Here is a 19,928-nt window from a genome sequence, read left to right as displayed (position 1 = left end):
AATTTTTCCAGAAAATACACCATTTCTCCCACAAATTGTTGCAATTACAAATGTTTTTGGTATACATGTGTTTATTTCCTAATTTGCATTGGAAAAACACAAAAAAGCAGAAGAAAAAAGCCAAAATTGACATAATTTTACGCAGGCAGTCCTCAGACACTTCTCAGCTCTTCTTTCTCTTCTCCATGCTTGGTGTGACACACATAGACACACAACACAAAGGTTGGGTCAACTTTTATACATTCTAACCGGCTTCAGGTGTGATTTCTATATTGCCAGCACCTGTTAAATAAAGTTATTGTATTGTATTGTATTGTTACTTGCCACAGGTGACGTTAAACGAGCATCACATGCTTGAAATAAAATGATTTACCCACAGTTTTAAAAGGGTGCCAACAATTTTGTCCGGCCCATTATTTGAGTTCTGTGTAAAATTATGTAAATTTTGGGGTTTTTCTTCTGCTTTTTTGTGTTTTTCCAGTGCATCTCAAGGAAATAAACACGTGGATATTAAAAAAAAAAATGTAAATGCAACAATTTCTGGGAGAAATGGTGTATTTTCTGGAAAAATTCCAGGGTGACAATAGTTTCATCCATGACTGTAACTAGATGACCAAGATACCTACTAACACACATGCAAAGAAATATTGTATAATTATGATATATATTCATCTTAATGTTATATTAATGTTCAAATAAGCATTATTGTGTACTGTTCAAATATTGCTTCTTGAAAGTTCAATGCTAATATAGCCGTTTAAATTGAATTAGGATGTAACTGAATTGTATTGAACTGAATTAAATTGAACTTAATAGAATTAAACTGAGTTAAACTGCGGTGAATTGAACTAAACTAAATTGAATTGAATTGAAATGAACTGAATTGAATTAAATGGAGTTAAACTAAACTGAACTGAACTGCACTGAATTAAACTGCAGTGAACTGAACTAAATTAAATTGAATTTAATTGAACAGAAGGCAACTGAATTGAATTAAACTGAACTGAATTGAACAGAAGTAAAGTGAATTGAACTGAACTGAATTCAGTTTAGTTGCATACCATGTTTTTCAGAGGACTTAGGTATGCAGACAGCAAAAACAAATCTGAATTCTCTCTGATTTATTACTGTACCTGTAGCTGTTTAACATAAATCTGGACCTAAAGAGAGGCTGTAAGGCTGATTTACTGCAGTATATTATAAGTGTTATGTCTACATCACTCACTGGCTTACATTATACAACAAACTTTTCATTTTCTGCTACAATAAGGTCATAAAATAACCAATCCTCCTTTAATACACCCTCTGAAACTAGATTTGTGCAGCTGAAATACACTTCATTTCCCACTCATTTCAATGTAACTTTTACAGCCACAACATTAAAACCACTGTTGTGCAAGTCCCTGTCCTGCTGCCATAACAGCTCGGGCCTTAACATATAACATCAACGTTAATACCAGAATTCAAAGTTTCTCAGCAGAACATTGCACTGTAACATCATGGATGTTTTAGAGTTATTCCATTCACCAGTCAGTAGTTTAATTGTTGTGATTGATCAAGACCATTTGAAATATATTTGCGTTATAAAAAGTTACTTGCAAATTAAATAGAGTATTGTGTTTTTCCATACATCCCATACATACTCCTGGACTTGCTTCTTGTAACTTCCTGTGCAGATGTTTTAGACGATAGTAAAACCTACCATCCACTAGAAACTGCTTCTTTCTGTCTTCTTGTCCCTTCAGTTGCTTTACAAGCTTCCTATATGGAGACTTGCCTATTTTTAGTTGGGTTCTACCATTTATATGCAGACAGAAACTGACCTAAAGATGTTTGATCTATCAGATTTTTTATGCATGACGTGTTTAAATCTTTGCAGTTAATGGCAATTTCTGCAGTAAATCTAGACATGCACACTGGAGAACAGGCACAACCACATCATATTTGTACATCTAGTGTGCTCTAGAAGATGAAGAATAAAAGGAAATCAGAACAAATGTCTGACATGGAGTCATACTGTTCCTCCACAAGCTGCTTTTCAGCAGTGTTAAACCACAGACACAAAGCTTCCATTCACATACATACAGTGGCTACGAGAGCAAACACCAAAAAGGTAAACACCAAATGACCTCCAGTGCACATTTCTACTGCCGGCTGCATCCCACTGGTGTCACTTTCTCCACTTGCTGCGTGGTTTTTGGAAGGTAAAGACATTAAAGCATTACAGTTTTCTTTCTTTTTTTTTTTTTTTCAAAAAACAAACTTGAACCCCGGAGTGCCTTCCCCATCTGGAAGCAGTAGAGGGCTTGTCTAAAAGATAAAAATGATATGAATCGCTGCTGGCAACTCAAATGTCCAGTCTGGGATCAATTACATAGACAGGATTCAGGGAAAGAGGAGGGAGCTCAGATTCTATATCTTGGTCGGGTCCAGCTTGTAGCCCACATATACACCCACACACACTAAGAGCACTGCTGTGTGACCTGCAGTTCCCATTGTCTGGTTATGGATTGGCTGAGACCGCATACTGCCACGTTCCCGCCCCACTCGCACACTGCATTTAACAAGCGACTGATGGCAGTTCCAGATGAGGCCACGCTCAGCCAGCTGCTCTGTCATGTGGGTTGGGGCAAAGATTTCTCTGCTTGGATCAGTAGAATAAACCAGTTGTCTCTTTAACGGCTCTTTTCTAAGGCACACCAAAGTCACACAAACAACCCAGTTATCCAATTTTAAGGACTGTTTGCCAGCTTTATGTTCAGTGTCCAAATTTTTCTTAACATTTCTGCGTCCAGAATTCATATGCAACACATCTGCCCAGCAGTCTCGACGAAATGCATTGTGGGATGCTTAAAACAAAGCGGGAGGAGGAGGAGGGTCGTAATGGAATGACTATGAATAACACAAAGTAAAAACAGACAGGCCGAAAAGGAGGGGAGAATGGGAGAAAGACAAAAGGACCTAATAGGATCCAGACTGTTTGGAGCTCTGGCTGTTTCAAAGGAGGACGCTGCCATATGTACGTACATACACGCTGTTGCTTTGAGACCTGAGCAGGCGTTCACAGCTTTACAGAAGGTCACGGCAACACCTCCAGTCCCCATAACCTCTTTTAGGGTCAAGCTTCAATTCACAAATAGTGAAGGACCTCACCTCATGTGGCCCCATTAAACCTCATAGGCATGGCCTGCTCTGTGTCTCCCATTACCCCCTCAATGTAAATACACACAGTTGCAACTGGTCGGATGTTACGCATTGTTGTACAGAGATGTGTAGGCCTCTTGCAGGTACCATCATAGCTTAGATTTGCATGAGCTGAGGTGAAATAAAGGGGTATTTTCTAGCTTAATTATTTCATATTGAAAAAAATCTATCTACAAAACCGGCATTTTTTGTTCTAGACTGATCAATGTTTGTAGTGATGGTGCAGTTATTTCCATTTTTTTGATATGTTTGAAGCTTCAGTCTAAAGTATATGTTGGTTTTAGACATTGATTTTCAATTTTTATAATGTATTCATGATTCATTTATCAAATAATGAATGCTTAGTACAAACACAATAGTGTACCAACTCAAGATCAAACTATTGTCTGCACTTCATACTGTGTTAGACGGGATTGGAAGTTCTACGCCAACATGGAAAAAAATTGAATAAATTCACAAAGAAAAGAAAAATCTGCCAGTTTCTGAGAGATTTTTGCAATCAAACTTATTCTTGTGCTTCTCAGTGGCTCGTGCAGTACTCACATTTCTGCTGAGAGCAGAGGAATAGTGAATGATTAAAATTCATCAGAGTAACTCTACTGCCATCTACTGCCAGCTCCTATTTTCCACAATGGAAAATATTCTGTTTTATCGTGAGGCTTTGTGTTGAAGCACAGGACCATTACTTTGCCTGACAGTATCATAAAAGTAGAGACAGTATGCTATCTGTGAAATACGCTTTTTCAAAAACTGTCTGCAAATCTGACAAAGCCGAGAGCAGCAAGTTTTGTCCAGACTCACCTGAGTGCATCTGCATCTTCTACTTGTGGTCTCTGTTTAACAAGTTTTATTTGAAGTTGCTGCAAAGCATTCCCAGCTTACCAGTAAAATTAGTGATTCATGGGAACTTTACCGTGCATGGGACCAAACTTTTTTTTTTTTTTTTTTTAACACAAATGCCCTCCAGGAACACATGTGTTCTTTTGTCCTCACTCCTTCAAGTCACTGTGCTCCTCAGTGATCTAATGGCAAAGTTTATGGAGCTAAACATTGTGAGAAGGCAATACTTTCTCATCTGTACCGTAAGTTACTCTTTGTTTGGCTTATACTTTTAGTCAGCTGGTTTCATTAAATGTTTATTTGAAACCACCCAATCCAATCCCTTGCCAAGAATTGAGACAAAATTCAAACTCCCTAACTAAACATAACCTTAATTCACCGCCATCCTAGGCTGAATCCAAAACAAGTTGGCCATCTACTGCAGAGAATTGGCCACAAGGGTATTCAGGTTTGCCAACAACCTGGATCAAAACACAAATACGACTGTGGAGATTGGCTTGACTCCCACAAGAACCCAGATGCTCATCTCCTCCTGGTAATCAACAACAATAGTTTGCACACACAGGAGAGTCAATTATATACATCAGAGCCACTCAAATCAGACGAGAACATCTCCGGTCTCCTCCTGGCCCAAAACAGGCAACTCAATCTGCTCGCTTGATTTGCCTCCACTTTTTCTGGACAGTTGATCATTTCTGTGTCTGCTGGCTGCCCTCCACCGAAGAGCTGCAGGAGTGAGATGAAAATATGATTGTTGCTGACTTTGCCCATCTGGGAATCCACCTGTTTGAGACACCGATCCTGTGCATCAGTGGCTGCAGCAGCCGCCACGGCAACCGGTTCACCGCAATTACAATTACACTCTCACCCACTCTCACACACACACCACCTTCACACTGTAAACACACAAACACAGGTCATTTAAGCTATTTATCAGTGTTAGCCACTGATGCATGATTGTTTTGTTTCTCAAACTGACCCTTTTCTATTTGGAATATTTAGGATTACACTGATATTATTACAGATATAATTCTGTTTAATTGCAATATATTGTATGCTGAATGCATTGTGAATACAAACACATGCAATACATTCAAAAATGCTTTCATTTATGCAAATTTAATATGAAAAGCAGCCTGTGATACTTTAGAACACAAACAAATGCCTCAGATCTCTTTCTGTTGAATCCTTTGAGTTGATAGTGGTGCTTAATTGCAAGATACTGCATGCATGTATGTAATTATTATACAATTTCAGCATGTATCTTCAGTACAAACACATGTATTGCATAAAAATTACTTTCATTTATGCAAATTTATTGCAAAGCAACCTGTGTGATACTTTAGCACAAGATCAAGCACATCAGAGCTCTTTCTGTTGAGCCTTTTGAATTGATAATGTTGTTTAATAGCAGAATACTACATGCACACATAGCTACAGAGCCTTGTCTGCAACAGAAAATATCATTATTGTGCAATTCCATCATGTATCTTGAGTACAAACACATGTATTGCATAGAAAATACTTTCATTTGTGCAAATTTAATATGAAAAGCAACCTGTGTGATACTTTAGCACAAGATCAAGCACATAAGAGCTCTTTCTGTTGAGCCTTTTGAACTGATAATGTTGTTTAATAGCAGTATACTACATGCGTGCATAGCTGCAGAGCCTTGTCTGCACTGGAAAATGTCATGGTAAATGAATATTATACAATTTCAACAAGTATCTTGGGTAAAAACATGTGCATTGTATGAAAAACACTTTCATTTATGCAAATTTAATATGAAAAGCAACCTGTGTGATACTTTAGCACTAGAAAAAACACATCAGAGCTCTTTCTGTCGAGTCTTTTGAGCACATGCTGTTCTCAGATGTACTCTGTCTCCACTTTGAAAGAGATTGTAGGTGAGGGACTTGACTTCCTGCATTGCTACACACACAATGGCAGGGGTAGTGTTTGTCACCACGGAAACCATTAGTTTCTTGGCAACATTCATATCATCTCTGGCTGGCTCCAAAATCGAACTATCTAATGATGGGATTCCAGCAGTCGAGTGAAACAAGAATGTTAGTGAGCAAAGCGCTGCAAAAAGTCTTTGTCGGTGCAAAACGACACACAGGTGAGAGTGGAAAATGATAATGAGGAACAGAAAAGTTCTTCTTCATCTGAAGGGTCTGCAGCTGTGGACAAGCGTGTTTTGTAAAACCAGGCAGTAAAATTAACGACAAGCATCACCGTCTTCATTAATGTCAACCTGTTAAAGTAAAAAAAACATTCCTGGCGTGCAGCAGCAGCCACAAGTTGTTTACTCATATTAGTAATTCACCCACTCAGGCTGACCTCTGCGCCTCCCAAACTGATGCCTTTTTTAATTAGTCATTTGTAAGTAACTGCTCAGCCTGAGGAGAGTGAACCTCCCAACCACTAGATGCTCAGTGCATCAAGTCTCTACATATGAAAATCCATAGCCTTGTCATCATTACTACTATCATTTATCTTTCAGATCTCTTTATTTGCATGTGATGTTACGGCAGGTTCTCCCTTAAACACATGTGCCTGCTTATTTTTCTCCGCAGCGCCATCGCATTCCCTAAGGGTAAACCAATTTACATTCTTGTTTTGCTCTTCAGATCCATGCCAGTTTCCATGACAACATAGTTTCACTTTCTCATCCTCTCTGTCTCACTCTATCTGTCTCTCTCCCTCTCTCTCCTGTTCTCTCATTTCCCACTGCTCCATTTCTTATGTTCTCCTGACCTTCCCTCCAATGTTTCATTTTCTTTCTCTCCAAATACCAGGGTCCAGATTCCTCCTCTCCTCTCATTTCCTCGCCTAATTGAGCTCATTCCTCTGCTTGCCATGTACCAGCGGAGGATAATGGAGTCGGATAAAACAGATCTCAGAGGATGGGGGATGAAATTCAGAGCATCTTCTCTTTTTTTCCCATTATAATATACAAACACAGCTATTAAATATCTCTGGGCTGCTCTGTTTGGCCTCAGAAACGATGGAATCAAAAGCAACGTGCAGCAGATTGTTCCTTCTAGCAATGAGGAGAACAAGATGCCTCTTTTAAATATATTCCCTCATCTGTTAACTTACTCATTTAAACAAACATTTAAAAAATAAAAATCATCCTGGATCCAGCCCGAGCTCATTTCCATTCTGATTTGGCATATAATGACAGAACGATGTGGAGCTCGCACATCTCCACCAAATGGCATAATTAAAAACCTCAAAGCTATTTAATCACTCGGTGATTAAAAATGTCTGCTGCCAACAGGTGTGATGGGGGCTCCTTCGGCTGATTAATGTCGGTACTTTCTGTTCTTGTCTGGGAAGGAGAAGGTCAAGAAGAAGGCGGTCGGTGATCCGGCACAACATGGACCGGTCTGCAGAGATGTGGTCACCTCTTTCTTCTGTAGTGATTACTTTCCACCCTGATCCACTGCAGATTTGTGCTTTAACCCTCTTCTTTCCAGCTCTTTTATATGTTTTCTGTCCTAATATTAAACTAGTCGTCTCATGAGAAAGTCTTTTTTCCTGAGTTAAAGAGGCAACCGCTGCAGGTTTGTGGTTTATTAAGTCTTTCCTCAGGGACTATATGTGTCCTAATATTCAGCCAGTTGTTTTAGTAGCTAAGTTAGAGAGGCAACCACTGCAGGTGAATCTGCACAAATGTGTCCCATGTTCTTTTAATTATAGCAGATCTGGGAAGGTTTGGGAGTTTAATACTGTATTTTTGACTAAGATACAAGAAATTGTTGGGGGAAAAAACTCAATTTGAAAAAAAATGCCTTCAGGTTCAACTGAGGGAACCCACTTCTGCTACCCAGACCACTAGAGGGAGCATTTAATCTGAAAAAAGACCAAAAAAACCAAAAACAGAGCAGGTTTAACAGTACAACAACTAGATGTTCACTCCGAGGAACTTTATAATGGTTAAAAAGAATACAACGTGAGTTTAATTGTGCAGATTGATTGAAATCACAGTGGTTTATTTCGTGCAGGATGGGTTCATTTAGAGGTGTGTTTTTTAAAACATCAAAAAAGCTAAATTGGCTGTTTAATTGATTCATTGATTGAATGTCTAGTGGATGGTTTTAATTCCAGGCTGCTGACATCATCTGGACATAAAAATAGCCATTATTAATAATAACTTTTATTTAGAAAAAAAAAAACAAAACAGCTGGATGTTCACTCTTAGGAACTTTATAATGGTTAAAGAGAAAATAATGCGAGTTCGATTGTGCAGACTGGTTGAAATCACAGGTGTTTATTTAGTGCAGGATGACTTCAATAAGAGGTGTGATTTTTGAAAACATTAAAAAACACTTAATTGGCTGTTTAATTGATTTATTACATGGCTGATCGATGGATTGAATTCCAGGCTACTGACATCATCTGGACATAAAAATTGTCATTAATAATAATAATAATAATAATAATAATAATAATAATAATAATAATAATAATAATAAATTTTATTTATGTATATATTTATATATATATATATATATATATATATATATATATATATATATATATATATATATATATATATATATATATATATATATATATATATATAAAATATAAGCAAGTGGATGTTCACTCGTCGGAACTTTAAAATCGTTGAAAAAAATATAAAGTGAGTTTAATTGTGCAGATTGAATTCAGTCTGATTTAAAAAACAAACATAAAAAAAACACTTAATTGCTGTTTAATTGATTTATTGATGGAATGTCTGATGGATGGATTTAAATTCTAGGCTGCTGATATGATCTGTAAATAAGAACAGTAATTCTTATTATCATTAATAATAATTTAAAAAAAAAAAAATCCAGTCCAGAAGTCCAGTGTGACATATCGGCACAGTGACATACGGATGCCCGTGTGGCCACACTAATTATTGTCAGCGGCTGGGAGTGATATGGACTCGGAGAGAAACGCAGCGTCCTGCCCTTCTACATCTTGAATAGTGGGAGTCATGAACCGCTGCAAGGTGACGCGTCCTCTGATTTCAAGCGAAACTTCCACCTAGACACGCCGCGTTATTTACCACCATCTGAAGCTCCGTCAAGCTGCTTTTTTTTCCTCCTTTCTCTCTCTACCCCATCTTTCATCAAAAACGACGGGACCATCTTGCGCAGCGCTACGGGAGAGAGGAGCAAGCGGTGGCGGCGGGCAGGCGGGCGACAGGCGGCGGGCAGCGGCGGCCACTCCGGGGAATGTCGACTGGCCGTCAGTCCTGACATCGGCCTCTTCTGATCTCCGCTAAATGGGGTAGAGTACCAAACACTGTCACTGCCCGGGAGCCTGCTAGCTGTGCGCACATTTTCCGAGCTCGTAACTTTCCCTTCCTTCCCCCCTTTTCCTTTTGTGTTTTTTTATGTCGTTTTTTAGGAAGTCTGCGGGTTGCTAGCAACCCGATAACAAAGTTCAAATCCCATTAGCTAGCATCGGCTCGCTTGCAGATGTGTTGCTGCTACGGCGACGTCAGCTTACAAGCTAGCGGAGACATGAATTAGCATGCTAAAGTTAGCCCCGGCTGGCGCAGCAAGTCTCCGCTCATGAGCGCCAGCCGGAGGTTCACATCAGGGGCATGTGTCCTTAAATCCTCCTAACAAGAATGCGGTGCTTTTTTCCCCTTCCCCCACATCCTCTCAACTTTCACGGTTTCACGTTGAATCCAGATGTGTGCATTATCGATATTAGCCCGTCAGCTAGCTAATCAGACACACGGAGCCAAAGCAGCCGTTGGAATGTTTTCTTTTTGGTGCTAAACAGCTAAACCGTGTTTCAGGAGGTGACCGCCTGCGTAACGATACCTGTCACTTAAACACACTCCGTGTGGGGCATGTGGACACCTACAGCTGCTTCACTATTACTACCAACATGCCACTTTCACGTTTATTCTTGCTCATCTAATCGTGTTTATTTTCTTTTAGGGTAGTTAATTGCGTGCCCTGCTGAGATTCACTTGTGCTGCACCACTGGTAATTGCACTTATTATGACTGTATAGCTTATTTCTAGTATGCAGATTTGTGCAAACTGCTGTGGGATAATTGTTTCGGTTTTGTTCTTGCACCCTGCTACTTTAGCCTGTTGAATATGGTGTGATAATGCTGCACTTAAACACAGTTAGACTGCAGCTTATTTCTGCTTTAGGTGCACAGCCTTTCTGTGTGTGTGTGTGTGTGTGTGTGTGTGTGTGTGTGTGTGTGTGTGTGTGTGTGTGTGTGTGTGTGTGTGTGTGTGAGGCTTCATGCTGTATGTGCGTGTATCTACAATGTCCTGTTGAGCTATATATAGCACCTAACAGAGTTTGCAACTTGATCCGAATTGTCTTTCAGGGCTACAGTAACACTGTGTGTTCCTTTCCACTGAAATGTCTTTCTAAGCTTAGAGCATCTTTTGCTTTCCAGACTTGTTTCGAAGGACAGCCTACCTGTAGGCCTGTGTTTTGTCCCTTGGGATCCTTCCTGTAAATGTGCCTATTGTGGTTAATGACGGAAACTTTGTGCAGAGCTGTTAATCTAGTATGTCGGATATTATTATTTTCATTCACTTCTGACCTCTTGAGAGACTCTGTAGACATTTTAGCAAGTAATTGTGCACTTTGGTAAACGAAACAGGTCGCAGAAGTGATGATGAAGCACTTTTCCTGACACAATAAAAAGATTTATCTATCTGTAATTGCACAGCACATACATGTATTGATCAACATATTCCAGGTATGAATGAAAAGTCTATTTTCTGCCTCTTTTATGCTTTCCAGACTTGTTTCAATGTACAGCCTACCTGTAGGCTTCATTTATACCATTGAATGCGTTTTGTCCTTTAGGACGCCCCTTTAAAATAAAGCCGTAGTAGTTAATGACGGAAACTTTGTGCAGGACTGTTAATCTAGTGTCTCAAATATTCTTATTCTCATTTACTTCTGACCTCTTGAGAAACTCTGTAGATATTTTAGCGAGTAATTGTACACTTTGGTACACAAAAAGGTCACAGAAGTGGTGATGATGCAGTTTTCCTGTCACAATACGAGCAGCTTGATGTAATCACAGGCGTGAATGAAAAGTCTGTTTTCTGCCTCTTTTTTTTGCTTTCCAGACTTGTCTCAATGCACGGCCTACCTGAAAGCTTCATTTACGCCTTTGAATGTGTTTTATCCTTTGGGACGCCCCTTTTAAATAAGGCTATTGTGGTTAATGATGGAAATTTTGTGCAGGACTATTAATCTAGTTTGTCAGATATTATTTTCATTCACTGCTCAGCTCTTATTACTATTACTTACTGTTTTTGTCAGCAATTGTACACACTTTTGTGCACAAAACAGGTCAGAGAAGTGGTAATGAAGCAAAATCCCTGCAACCATAGGAAGGTTAATGTATGTCATTGACAGCACATACATGTATTGATCGATATATTCCAGGCATGAATGAAAAGTGTATTTTCTGCCTCTTTTCTGCTTTTCTGGACTTGTGTCGAGGGACAACCTACCTGTAGGCCTGTGTTTAATCCTTGGGGATCCTTCCTGTAATTGAGGCTGTTGTAGTTAGTGATGGAAACTTTGTGCAGGTCAGTTAATCTAGTATGTCAGATATTATTATTTCCATTCACTTCTTACGTCTTGCCAAACTCTGTAGATATTTTAGCAAGTAATTGTGCACTTTTGTACACAAAACAGGTCACAGAAGTGGTGGTGAAGAAGTTTTCCTGTCACAATAAGAACAAAACAGCAAAATATATCCATGCACATATATATTGACGTATCACAGACGTGAATTAAAAGTCTATTTTCTGCCTCTTTTCTTGCTTTCCAGACTTGTGTTAAAGGACAACCTACCTGTGTACCTGTAGGCCTGTGTTTAGTCCTTTGGGATCCTTCCTGTAAATTAGGCTGTTGTGGTTAATGATGTAAACTTTTTGCAGAACTATTAATCTAGTATGTCATATATTACTTTAATGCAATTTTCAGCTCTTGCAAAACCCAGTGAACATTAAGTGATTGTGCACTCTTTTGTACACCAAACAGGTCACAGAAGTGGTGATGAAGCAAGTTTCCTGTAACAATAGGAAGGTTAATGTATCTGTAATTGTACAACACAGCAAAATGTAAGCATGCGTGTATCGATCGACATCTTCCAGGCATGAATGAAAAGTCTATTTTCTGCTTCTTTTTGCTTTCCTACCTGTAGGCTTCATTTACTCATTTGAATGAGTTTTGTCATTAGGAACCCTTCTTGTAAATGAGGTTGTTTGGCTATTGCTGGAAACTTTGTGCAAGGCCACTAATCCAGCATATCATATTGTTGTTTTCATTCACTGGTCAGCTTTTGATGAACTCATTGGATATTTTAGTAAGTCATTGTGCGACTTTTGTACACAAAGCAGGTCACAGAAGTGATGAAGCAGTTTCCTGTAACAATAAGAAGGTTAATGAATCTGTAACTCTACAGCACAGCAAAATGTAAGCATGCACGTATTGATCGACTTATGAATGAAAGGTCTATTTTCTGCCTGTTGGTTCATTTGGTTGATTTTGAATGAAGAAGTGTGCTGCACACAGGCAGTCCAGAGCAAGCGGACACAGATTTGGTGAGCTGCTGACAAAGCGTTTCTTATCTGGCTAGGTGATCTGAGAACTTTGGGGTGAGTTACAGGGAGCACAGCTAAGGTGAGCTATGAAAGAATAATGTGATATTGAGAACGTTTCCACACGGCAGAATATACTTAGACACTTAAGTGCTGGACTCTATTGGGCAAGTGAAAAAAAAAAAGCCAGATCTCAGTGTGATCTCTGAACAGAAAGTATTTTTACAACACCTGCGTTCGGCTCGTATTAATGTCCCGGTGCGGTAGTTTCTGTGCCTCTCTCGGTTCTTATCTTTTGCATGTTTTGCATACAGGCCTGTCGGTGGAAAGATGTCTGTCTGCGTGTCCTGAAAACTTTCAAATGACCTCAGTGCGTGTATCACACCAGGTGAACTCTGAGCAGCACAGTCAGCCTCTTTTAAGTTTGGTTTGCTCGCTCAGGTGGGATCAATGCCATCTGAACTATGCACAACATAACCACAGTGAGACCTGTGACACAGTGAGCACGAAGGTCTTGATCCTTTTCCAAACAATCTGAGGTGCTGCTCACTAGAAGTCAGAATGTAATTTGAACCAACTACAGGTTCAGATACTGTACTACTTTTTAGAAAGCAGATGTTCACATTTATTTTCTTCTTGTTGCCGCACTTATGCAGAGAAAACCAACTTTAGTGCATGGTTATATTAAGATATTTTCTAATGTCAAGTGTATCGTGCATAGCTACAGTGACAGGAAAGGAAGTCTAGATAGTTTTTGACTATGAGTCTGATGGACTTTTATTTACGTTTGAAACATGCCAAATTTCCAGTTCTAAACCAGCTGTAGGTGTGATCCACAACCGCTGAGCTCAAGTTCCTCCATCATGAGTCCTGAACTCGAATTTAGCAGTCTGTATAAATTAGCCAGCAGAGTCCAAACATGTGCAAACCCTTGGATGAGGCTCTGGAGGTAATTTCACCGCCTTGATTCCAGTATTTGGGAGCATGCTTGTTTAATCCCGGTGGACTTTCTTCTTAGAATTCTTTCATCTCTGTGCCATCCTGGGTTTCGGTCAAGTTGCATCATTTCCTGCAGCACAGGACATTCACCTTTCTGCTTCTCCCACTGACATCACCTGCTGTCCAGTTAAAACCAGCTAAAAGTCATAGTGACGTCTTATTTGAGGTTTCTCTCTTTCCTTCTGCACAGTCAGTGTAGATTCTTTTTAAGGTCTACTTCTGTTTTGGTTTAATTTTTTTTCACTTTTTAGGGTTGCGAATCAGAACTGCACAATGAACCAATTTATTCATTGCATTCTTGAACCAATTTTAATTATGATGACCTTTGACCTGCGGGAGAAAAAAACATTGCGTCTGGTTGCACTAACTGGTCGTCCTGCCCTCAGCAGACTGGGAGATGTGTGCTCAGCTTGACTCTGAATGGCTTGTGTCCATCAGTCTTCTGTTTTCCAGCTGCTTCTGTGCCGTAACGCCTGCCTTCTGTCTGCACTGAGGCTGCAGTTTAGTCTTTTTTTCCTTGCTCCAGTTGGCTTCCTTCCCAGAATGTGTTGGAAAGGATACAACCCTTGACCCTCTGTACAAAATGAGCCCAGTACTTCCCTGTCCCCAAGCTGAGGCAAAACCATGAGTTAGGAGCCTGCGGGCTTCTTGCTGCTTAATTTCAAAACTGTTGTGGAGGTGTCTTTATCACTGTTTGTGTGGAATAGGCTGCAAATTCTGCGTCAAATGGTCAGAATTTCTCAGTAAAATCCCCTAGTTCAGATCACATATGACTCAAGCATGTGCAACATCCTCCCTGACTGCGGCTCTTATAAATCAGCGGTGGCTCCAATGAATCAGTTCATCTTTCAGCTGAAATATCTTCCCCCTCCTCTGCTTAACTCACCACTTTTTGTACGTCTCATAATGTTTTACCTTGGTGCAAAACGAAAGGTACAACTGAGGTCATCTCTGCTGCTGTCACTGTTACTTCAAAAGACGGCAGTGCTACATGCAGAGGTTGGCTATTGAATGTCGAAACGCATAAAACGGAGAGAAGCAAAGAACTACATGAACATATCACAAAAACAGTTGAAGGCAGCCCATGAGGCAGAAGATGAATGGCATTTGTGCAGTAAATCACTGAACACAAAGCTCCAACTTCTGAACTTATTGAATAAGGAAGTGGAATTTGATTTCTGTTGATTCAAATCAAAAATATTTAGAAAAAAGAAGAAAAAGCTGGAAAATTACTCACTTCTTTCACACCCTGCAGTCTGAATGAGGAGAAATATTGAATTTGTGTCAATACATTAACCGACAAATAGTCTGAAGAGGGGCTGCACAGTGGTGTAGTGGTTAGCACTTTCGCCTTGCAGCGAGAAGATCCCTGGTTCGCGTCCTGGCTTTCCCGGGATCTTTCTGCATGGAGTTTGCATGTTCTCCCTGTGCATGCGTGGGTTCTCTCCGGGTACTCCGGCTTCCTCCCACAGTCCAAAAATATGCTGAGGTTAATTGATTACTCTAAATTGCCCGTAGGTGTGAATGTGAGAGTGCTTGTTTGTCTATATATGTAGCCCTGCGACAGACTGGTGACCTGTCTAGATAATGGATGGATAGTCTGAAGAGTTGGACGAGTTATCATTAGAAATTTAAACTATAAGAACTAGTTGAATTTGTCTTCTTTCTGATACAATGCTACTGCTTCATCTATCTTTATTGGAATTATTTGCATGTATTTCCATACATTTGTGTGTATGTATCTACACATATGTAGGCTACAATCTAAAATTACAGGAAGGATGTTCTTTTTTTATACATTTAGATCTTCATAAACATCTTTTATTCCTTCTGTCTGTGGCCTTTCCCGTGTTGCAGGCCCTTCTCTCCTCACATCCCCTACTGGTTAGCCTATATTTACTCAGCCCTGTGACATGTTTTGTTGCCATAGCAACCGGCCACAACCCTCCCTGAGTGTGCAGATTTATTTATTTTTTCCTGTTGCCGTCACCTGTGTGCTGTCCCACAATGCACTGCAGCTTACTGTCCAACAAGTACTATGAACAGAGTGAGATTTGTCAGCACAGTGAATTAACCACTAACGAGTCCCACAAGTAAATGTGTATATCTTTTTTAAAACGTGGAAGCTGTCAGTTTTGTTAAAATGCATGCTTACCTGGAAAGTCCTGTAGACCGGCACATTCCCGCAACATCCGGCTGCAGGAAAACAAACTGTTGTAGAAAAAAAGAACAAGTGTGTGATTGAAGGAAATTGAGAGGGGAGGAAAACATTATGGTAAGGGCTATAAAAGAGCAAAAAATAGATATGGCTATATGGCTGAATGTGGTCAATAATCTATGAACTGGGCTTTCCCGCCTGTGAGCAGATCCACTAGAGTGCTCTGACCAAAAATGCCAAACACATTGTGCTCGCATTCTTGTTTTTGCCTCCTTCAAGACCTTTGAACAAGTTCCAGTTGTGTCTTTTTCTGGCCTACAGCCTCTGAAAGCAAACAAATATAGTCCTCTCTCCGCCTTAAAGATATGAGTTTTGAATCCGCAGCCTCTGCACAGAAAGACACCAGATCATTTCTCCATCATGGGTAAGACTGTCAGTTGATGATATAGAATTAGTTGCTCTGTTAGCTGATAGGGACAGTTAGTGCTTCTCAATTAGATGTCAATGATTAAGGAGAGACACGCTGGGGAAAAATATATATTTTAAGTTGGTTTTGAAGGATTGTGACAGAAGCGTGCAAAATTTTGAAGCTTCATTTACCACAGAAATTCCAAAGACTCTAATTTATTGGGTGCTGACACTGACAATAATCACTCAAAATGTACCGATGACTGTCACTTGGAAGCAGTTTTACATTATTGGTCTCACTTGGTTTTCCTTTGGGTGAAAGTTGGCAGGGGCTCGACGGCTGATTCAACATCTTTAAACCTAGCGGAGCTCGCTTGTCATCGTCCTTGTTGATTTTTCTAAAGTTGCTCTGCTTGCAAATCAATTCCACTCCTACAACCAAACGGTAGCTGACGGAGGCATTTTGTGTTTGCTTTCAATTTTGACTGTTTTTCTCTTTCAGAAATGCAACGCAGTGATTTCGATTTAGTCAAAAACAGCTCACTGTAGATTTCACAACTGGAGTATTGATTGTGATGTGTTGGCATATTTGTATGTTGAGACAAAAAAGTGTTTTTTGTTTTTAAAGCCATAACAGACAACTTCCACTTTTCCCTGTTTGCGTTTCCAAGTAGTTTTAAAGACCGAATTCCTTTCCGTTTTCCTCAGAGCTAATCTGAGTAAAACACTTGATTGTATTGATAAGTATTCAGGTTTTGTTAGATCCTGATCTAATAGAAATAACGCCAACTGACTGTCAGTTTTAAGCCCTCTTGATCTCTCGCCTTCAAACAAGTGATCGTCCGAGTTTCAGTCCGTTTTTTCTTGGTTTCTTTACCTCGTCTAACAGCAAAACTCTTCTTTTTTTTCTTGCCAGGCAGTGCTTTAATTGTTATTCCAGTTGTTGTATGTGAGCCTTTATTTTTCTTGGAGATTTCCTATCCAATGGTAGACAGAAAATTAGGCTTATACGAAACTAGTCTGACTTGCCGAATGTTGACTGTGGGTATAAATCGGCCATTTTTGTCTTTTATTTCACACAGCATTCTCCTCCCCTTTAATTATCTGTGCACTCATTGAAGAAGGAAAGTTGTTTAGCACCATCTAAGACAAATGCAATTGTTTTAGCCCTTTGATGCACAACATGGGTCAAGAGATACCCATTTTCCATTGAATATGGGTCACTTTTGACCCATGTTGTGCATCGAAGGGATGAAGAAATGTAAACCAGTCAGACCGTTTTATTTTATCCTATAGAACTTAGGCCACTAACAGGTGGACTGCAGTGCTAGTCTGGACTCAGACACCATTCTATATGGACCCGGACCTATAATCAATAAATTATAAGGGGCTTTTAAATTTGACGGGATGCTTCTATTTTAACCCGTGTAGTTCTATTGTGTACGCCGTTGGCTTAGCTGATCAGGAAACACACAGACCTCCTTGCTCGTGTTGTATCTACTCTCAGATGTACGTCGCTTTGGATAGAAGTATCTCCTAAATGAAATTGTAGAATTGTAGACCAATTTCATGCGAGTTATGCCGTCCCACGTGATGCTACTCATCCATTAAAGTCTTTGCATTCCAGGCACTAAATATTGCCGCTCTGTATGCAGACAAAAGTTATGAGGTGAGAGAGAGACAAAACAACGATAGAAAGAGAAAGGAAAAATAAAGAAAGCGATACAGTGGGATGCAAGAGGGAAATAAAAATAAACTGTGAAAGTGTTCAATTGTTAAGATTTGTTGAGATTTGTATATTGTAGAGATGGTCGAGACTGATCAGTCAAGATGTGAAACTGTGAGACAGTTAAAGAAAAAGGGAAAAAGCTGCTGCTAAACGTTATTTGTCTCAAGTTAGGAACTTTTTCAAGAGCTATTTTATTGTTTTTCTCTTATTTTTAAATACAGCCCTTTTTTTTCTTAATAAGAGAAGAGCATTATGCATATCTGTAGTCTTGTATATCTGTATACTTAAATGTTATGTGACAATAAATGTCAAAATGTTTTTGAATCATACTTAATGTATTTGATTTGACAGTCAATTGTTGATCACATGTACATGTTGATTGAACTACTGGACTACATCAACATATTTCACTCTAATTCAAGTTAGACATAATGATGTTACAGACCTTTGCTTTGATAAATTTTCTCTGACTGGACCTCTTTGAATTCTAGTTGAATACCCTGCTATAGAAGACTAACTATAGGTGGAGCTGGACCATTCTGCATCGCTGACACCGTGGATTAATGGAGAACCAATGTCAACAAAGATAGTTTCATTATTCTATAGCCATTGTGCAATCCACATTTACTTCCTCATCATGACTTGAAGCAACAACTTCTGTACTACCAGCTTAAGAAGTGAAATTTTTGTGCAAGTAGTAGGATTTGAACAAGAGATAGTGACAGTACTCTTCTGTGTTCTTTGTCCAATCTAAAATAACTCCTACCACCAATTGGCCAGTCGTAGCTTTGTTTTCTGTGTTGCTGCAGAAAAACTGAGAGTTCTTTCCTCAGTTCAGCTGCGTCCTTGAGCTGGGAATCATCTGAAGAGGGTTATTATAGCTGTAATGAACTGCAACTGTACGTTCAATTGTTGATGTTGTGGTAGTTTCAAAAGCAACCTTCCAAACAGGTGGCTAAGAACACAGACTTGTGTCAGACAGGTGGGAGAAGCGACACCATCCTTTGCTTTTTTTTTTCTTTTTCTGTTTTGATTACACCATCACTCTCGTTATCACAAGTGAAACTGCTCGTTCACACCGGTTTCAGTGTAGTCGTGTCTGTATCGCGGCTTCGCCTGCATTCCAAAACAAGAGGCTGTCTGGTTTACGTTCCATTTGATAAAAGTTCGAAGCCCACAGATAGACTCCGAAATGTGCAACATGTCTCGGAGGGAAAGTCAGCGGTGATAAAGGTGACAATTTTGGGCTTGTTTGAAACCCTTTGTGTGTGGACATGAAAGGAGCTGTTACACAAGCCGCATAAGCCACATATGCAACACATGTTGAACATAAAAGCAGGCGAGCAAGAGAACGAGACGTCTTTTGTTGTTTTTATTCTTCATTTACAGGTGTTGCCTTTTACAGGCACTAATACGCACATTTTGTTAGAATCTTTGAAGAAGAAAAAAGAAATCTCGTAGCAGCTCACGACTGAGTTTGTAGATTGAAAACACAATTCACTTTGGAAGTAAAATGCGTGATGTTTTCTGTACAGAATAAATAGACACTGTTGTTTTTAAAAATGTACATTTGTTGGAGAGTGCACACATGTAGTCGTTCGGGAGGATGAAGACTAGACATTCAGATGAAGTGCGGAAATGTTTTGAACCTATTGATGACAAGGTTGAGTGGAAACTGTGCCTAAGGTGGTGAGACCTCATTTGCAGAGAAAACAAGAAAACAGCATTTAAGGAAAACAGTGGTAAACTTACCAGATAATACTGCGACTGGGTTGGATTGGCCTTTAAAAACACAACATTATGGTTATGTTACAGTAGAGGATGTTTCTCATCTAACAGTATTCCACTAGCTTTATGGAAAAAAATCACTGAAATGTTCTTATAATACTGACAACAGTGATTTTAGCATTCTTAGATCACAGTTTGACAATTTCTTAAAGGTGAGTATATTCATTTTAAAGGTGGAAACGTTTTTTTTAAACATC

General features: G+C 39.4%; 1 protein-coding gene across 2 annotated transcripts in view; it reads left to right on the top strand.

The window, feature by feature from the left end:
* Positions 1–8,945: 8,945 nt before the first annotated feature.
* bcl9l (bcl9 like) overlaps positions 8,946–19,928 on the top strand; it is a 33,533-nt gene continuing 22,550 nt past the window's right edge. The window contains exon 1 of one of the 2 annotated variants that reach the window (XM_023283577.3): positions 8,946–9,333. The gene's annotated coding sequence lies outside the window, so the exon portion shown is untranslated. Of the gene's footprint in view, positions 9,334–10,022; positions 10,047–19,928 lie in introns of those variants that run through there. The other variant, XM_035954336.2, reaches the window with a different exon arrangement.

Source organism: Amphiprion ocellaris, chromosome 7, assembly GCF_022539595.1.
Source record: "Amphiprion ocellaris isolate individual 3 ecotype Okinawa chromosome 7, ASM2253959v1, whole genome shotgun sequence".
Lineage (NCBI taxonomy): Eukaryota > Metazoa > Chordata > Actinopteri > Pomacentridae > Amphiprion > Amphiprion ocellaris.
Note: the sequence above shows the minus strand (reverse complement) of the source record. Positions and strands in the feature narration are given on the sequence as shown.